This window comes from Coregonus clupeaformis, unplaced genomic scaffold, assembly GCF_020615455.1.
Source record: "Coregonus clupeaformis isolate EN_2021a unplaced genomic scaffold, ASM2061545v1 scaf0002, whole genome shotgun sequence".
Lineage (NCBI taxonomy): Eukaryota > Metazoa > Chordata > Actinopteri > Salmoniformes > Salmonidae > Coregonus > Coregonus clupeaformis.
Window position 1 is genome coordinate 1,284,769 of NW_025533457.1, and position 6,000 is coordinate 1,290,768.

Genomic DNA, 6,000 nt, shown 5'->3' on the forward strand with positions numbered 1-6,000 from the left:
GTAACTCTCAGCCATTCTGGGTCCCCTCCTCTGAGCAACTGGGGCTTATATAGCTTCAGAAGGAGTTGGTAATCGGAGACAGCTGGGTCCTGACGAGGGCGCGGGGTCAGCTCTCCAATCATCAATGTTCATCCAATCAATCAGCTGCTTGTTGGGGAATTTCAGGAACCCATTTCCTGAAATACCTACATGAAAATACACAAACCACAACAAATAAACTGGGGAACGTAACAATGGGTCCGGGTAATTTCTCAAATGTCCTGTAAATTAAAATGTTGCCGGTTAAATGTCCGCCACCACATTTTCCTAATGCAAACCCTGGTGGCTAGTTAGCTAGGCTAGGGGTTAGGAGTTCGGTTAAAGGGGAAGGGTTAGCTAGCATGCTAAGTAGTTGCAAAATAGCTAGAAAAGTAGTAAATAGTTGCTAATCAGCTAAAATGCTGAAGATGTCTGTGATGTGATTCAAACACGCAACCTTTGGGTTTGCTAGACATTTGCGTTATACGATCAATCACCTTAATAACTTTCTGTCTTTTTTTTTCTCCATACCAAACATACTATAACATATACAAATGTGAGTGTCCCGGATTTACATGTACAATGCCTAGTGTATGAGACCAGGCTGGGTTGACAGTTTCGTGCCACCTGGGTTGACAGTTTCCTGCCACCTTGTGCCTTACAAAAGCTCCATACCATGTTGTGGTAGTTAATATTAATCGTCAGGCCGTAGGTGACAGTGTGGGCCTTTTTTACTTCAGTGAATCATTGGGACAGTTGCAACAGAGTTGTAGCTACTAACAGAGTCAAAGAAAAAAAAAAAAAAAAAACTTCGACAGAGCTTTAATGTCATCCAGAAATACTCAAATGAAATAAGTAAAACGTGCACATTTTTTTGTTCTAGCCCTGCACTGTCTGACACACCTAAGGCAGTGTGTTGAACCAAGTGGGTTCATCCCAGACCTAGGATAATAACGTCTAGGTTTTAGGTCAAAGAGCTGACACCAAAAGCAGTACTGCGCTAATCTAACACTGTTGGATTCAAACCAAGATGATTGACTCCCATAAACAAACAGTGTGACCCCTTATGGACCCTGACCAGAGTAACTTATACCTTTTATTATCTGTGTACTTGCTTACTTTTGTTCATGTTAATGATGTGTTAAAGAGATTAGGTTTATAAATAAGTCATCGCACAAAAATGTGCAGGCCATCTATAAATCACTGCTAGGCAAATCCCCGTCTTATCTTAGATCATTGGTCACCATAGCAACACCCACCCGTAGTATGCGCTCCAGCAGGTATATCTCTCTGGTCATCCCCAAAGCCAACACCTCCTTTGGCCGCCATTCCTTCCAGCTCTCTGCTGCCAATGACTGGAACGAACTGCAAAAATCTCTGAAGCTGGAGACTCTTATCTCCCTCACTAACTTTAAGCATCAGTTGTCAGAGCACCTTACCGATCACTGCACCTGTACACGGCCCATCTGTAATTAGCCCACCCAACTACCTCATCCCCATATTGTTATTTATTTTGCTCATTTACACCCCAGTATCTCTATTTGCACATCATCTTTTGCACATCTATCATTCCAGTGTTAATACTAATTGTAATTATTTTGCACTATGGCCTATTTATTGCCTTACCTCCATAACTTACTACATTTGCACACACTCTATATAGATCTATTGTGTTTTTGATTGTACGTTTTGTTTTACCCCATATGTAACTCTGTGTTGCTGTTTTTATCGCACTGCTTTGCTTTATCTTGGCCAGGTCACAGTTGTAAATGAGAACTTGTTCTCAACTGGCTTACCTGGTTAAATAAAGGTTAAATTAAAAAAATTAAAAAAAAATTGGTCTAGTTTAGGTCATTAGCCACAATATAATATTCACTTTAACGTGTGCCTTGATTCAGCACCACCTCCCAGGGACAGTTGGGCCATCCCTAGGCAGAAAATGCTTTTTTAAATGACGGTGATTAGCATCATGGAAACCATTTATTTCCTGAGAAGGGGTTCATTCTTAGAAGACTTCTGTATATCTATCGATAATCAAATCAACAAAGAAATAGGACAAAATCCCCAACAACAAAAAAATGGTGGTCATTTTAATAGGGCTAAATTAGATTGACTGTCCAAACAATTTCAGCCAATCTAATTTCATTATTGTCATACCTGTCGGGGAGGGGGTATTTGTCTGTGAATATGAGAAATGTCATAAATTCAGTTCACAGAAGGCCACTAGGCCTATAAGACAATAAGGCTTAATATATATATTAATATAAATATTAATATATGGCTATTTTTTTTTGAACAGCTTGGCCAGTAGATGGGACTATTGACTATTGCTGAGAAGTTACATAACGTTCAGCTGAATAGCCGGGCCGTGCTGGAACACCTGTTTCCACAGAGGGTAGAACACAACACGTATCTCACCTGGTTATCAGCTCTGGACAAACAGTATCAAACTCTATCACCTCCCTCACCTGGCTGGTCAGACACCTCCCTCACCTGGCTGGTCAGACACCTCCCTCACCTGGCTGGTCAGACACCTCCCTCACCTGGCTGGTTAGACACACCTCCCTCACCTGGCTGGTCAGACACCTCCCTCACCTGGCTGGTCAGACACCTCCCTCACCTGGCTGGTCAGACATCTCCCTCACCTGGCTGGTCAGACTCCTCCCTCACCTGGCTGGTTAGACACACCTCCCTCACCTGGCTGGTCAGACACCTCCCTCACCTGGCTGGTCAGACATCTCCCTCACCTGGCTGGTCAGACTCCTCCCTCACCTGGCTGGTCAGACACCTCCCTCACCTGGCTGGTCAGACACCTCCCTCACCTGGCTGGTCAGACACCTCCCTCACCTGGCTGGTCAGACACCTCCCTCACCTGGCTGGTCAGGTGTGGACACCCTGCAGTCTTAACCTCCCGAGTGGCCACTAGAGATCCTGGTTCGAATCCAGGCTGTCGCGACCGGGAGACCCATGGGGCGGCGCACAATTGGCCCAGCGTCGTCCAGGGTAGGGGAGGGAATGGCCGGCAGGGATGTAGCTCAGTTGGTAGAGCATGGCGTTTGCAACGCTAGGGTTGTGGGTTCGATTCCCACGGGGGGCCAGTATAAAAAAGAATGTATGCACTCTCGGGTCAGCTATCTCAGTTTTAATATTTCCTTAACATTATAATTATTGCACAATACTGACGATGGATCTGCTCGTAGAGAGAGATTACAACCTGACGGCTGCAAATATTGAGGCGGCTTGTTATAACGCTTACCCAATAGAAATGCAGAAAATCACTGATTTGGCACATCATTGCGCACGTTAGGCTACACATCATAATATAATAAAATGCCACTTAGCAGACGCTTTTATCCAAAGCGACTTACAGTCATGCGTGTATACATTTTTACGTATGGGGTGGTCCCGGGGATCGAACCCACTACCCTGGCGTTACGAGCGCCGTGCTCTTCCAGCTGAGCTACGGAGGACCAAGGATCACGGAATATGTTGAAACAAATTACAGACAGTAGCCTACAATTAGCAAAATAGAACTCAATTGTTTGAACATGAAATGTATTTCAATAGGATTGAAATAGGCCTCTAGCTCACTGTTTATATTTGAATGCGGTCATCGCGGTTTTCATCTGAAGCCTATTTTTATACATTGCGAAGACATTGGCAACTTTGTATTTGTAGTCAACTTAGTTCTGTAGTTATTGCGGTCACAGAGAGAGAATCACATGCTTTATCCATGTTTAGCGGATATCTTCTGTGTATAAAGTGACGCGGGAGGGCACAAAAAAAATCTTTGAACGGCGCATTTAACTGTTCTACGAGTGGTCTGAGGCAGGCGTTAGATTACGATGGTGTTGGGAAACAGCTCAGAGATCTCTCTTCATTATTTCTGCAGTATGAGGAGTTGGGATGGTGTTGGGAAACAGCTCAGAGATCTCTCTTCATTATTTCTGCAGTATAAGGAGTTGGGATGGTTTTGGGAAACAGCTCAGAGATCTCTCTTCATTATTTATGCAGTATGAGGAGTTGGGATGGTTTTGGGAAACAGCTCAGAGATCTCTCTTCATTATTTCTGCAGTATGAGGAGTTGGGATGGTTTTGGGAAACAGCTCAGAGATCTCTCTTCATTATTTCTGCATTATAAGGAGTTGGGATGGTGTTGGGAAACAGCTCAGAGATCTCTCTTCATTATTTCTGCAGTATAAGGAGTTGGGATGGTTTTGGGAAACAGCTCAGAGATCTCTCTTCATTATTTCTGCAGTATGAGGAGTTGGGATGGTTTTGGGAAACAGCTCAGAGATCTCTCTTCATTATTTCTGCAGTATAAGGAGTTGGGATGGTTTTGGGAAACAGCTCAGAGATCTCTCTTCATTATTTCTGCAGTATGAGGAGTTGGGATGGTGCTGGGAAACAGCTCAGAGATCTCTCTTCATTATTTCTGCAGTATAAGGAGTTGGGATGGTGCTAGGAAACAGCTCAGAGATCTCTCTTCATTATTTCTGCAGTGTAAGGAGTTGGGATGGTTTTGGGAAACAGCTCAGAGATCTCTCTTCATTATTTCTGCAGTGTAAGGAGTTGGGATGGTTTTGGGAAACAGCTCAGAGATCTCTCTTCATTATTTCTGCAGTGTAAGGAGTTGGGATGGTTTTGGGAAACAGCTCAGAGATCTCTCTTCATTATTTCTGCAGTATGAGGAGTTGGGATGGTGTTGGGAAACAGCTCAGAGATCTCTCTTCATTATTTCTGCAGTATGAGGAGTTGGGATGGTGTTGGGAAACAGCTCAGAGATCTCTCTTCATTATTTCTGCAGTATAAGGAGTTGGGATGGTTTTGGGAAACAGCTCAGAGATCTCTCTTCATTATTTCTGCAGTATATGGAGTTGGGATGGTTTTGGGAAACAGCTCAGAGATCTCTCTTCATTATTTCTGCAGTATAAGGAGTTGGGATGGTTTTGGGAAACAGCTCAGAGATCTCTCTTCATTATTTCTGCAGTATAAGGAGTTGGGATGGTTTTGGGAAACAGCTCAGAGATCTCTCTTCATTATTTCTGCAGTATAAGGAGTTGGGATGGTGCTGGGAAACAGCTCAGAGATCTCTCTTCATTATTTCTGCAGTATAAGGAGTTGGGATGGTTTTGGGAAACAGCTCAGAGATCTCTCTTCATTATTTCTGCAGTATAAGGAGTTGGGATGGTGCTGGGAAACAGCTCAGAGATCTCTCTTCATTATTTCTGCAGTATAAGGAGTTGGGATGGTTTTGGGAAACAGCTCAGAGATCTCTCTTCATTATTTCTGCAGTATGAGGAGTTGGGATGGTGCTGGGAAACAGCTCAGAGATCTCTCTTCATTATTTCTGCAGTATAAGGAGTTGGGATGGTGCTGGGAAACAGCTCAGAGATCTCTCTTCATTATTTCTGCAGTGTAAGGAGTTGGGATGGTTTTGGGAAACAGCTCAGAGATCTCTCTTCATTATTTCTGCAGTGTAAGGAGTTGGGATGGTTTTGGGAAACAGCTCAGAGATCTCTCTTCATTATTTCTGCAGTGTAAGGAGTTGGGATGGTTTTGGGAAACAGCTCAGAGATCTCTCTTCATTATTTCTGCAGTATGAGGAGTTGGGATGGTGTTGGGAAACAGCTCAGAGATCTCTCTTCATTATTTCTGCAGTATGAGGAGTTGGGATGGTGTTGGGAAACAGCTCAGAGATCTCTCTTCATTATTTCTGCAGTATAAGGAGTTGGGATGGTTTTGGGAAACAGCTCAGAGATCTCTCTTCATTATTTCTGCAGTATAAGGAGTTGGGATGGTTTTGGGAAACAGCTCAGAGATCTCTCTTCATTATTTCTGCAGTATAAGGAGTTGGGATGGTTTTGGGAAACAGCTCAGAGATCTCTCTTCATTATTTCTGCAGTATAAGGAGTTGGGATGGTTTTGGGAAACAGCTCAGAGATCTCTCTTCATTATTTCTGCAGTATAAGGAGTTGGGAT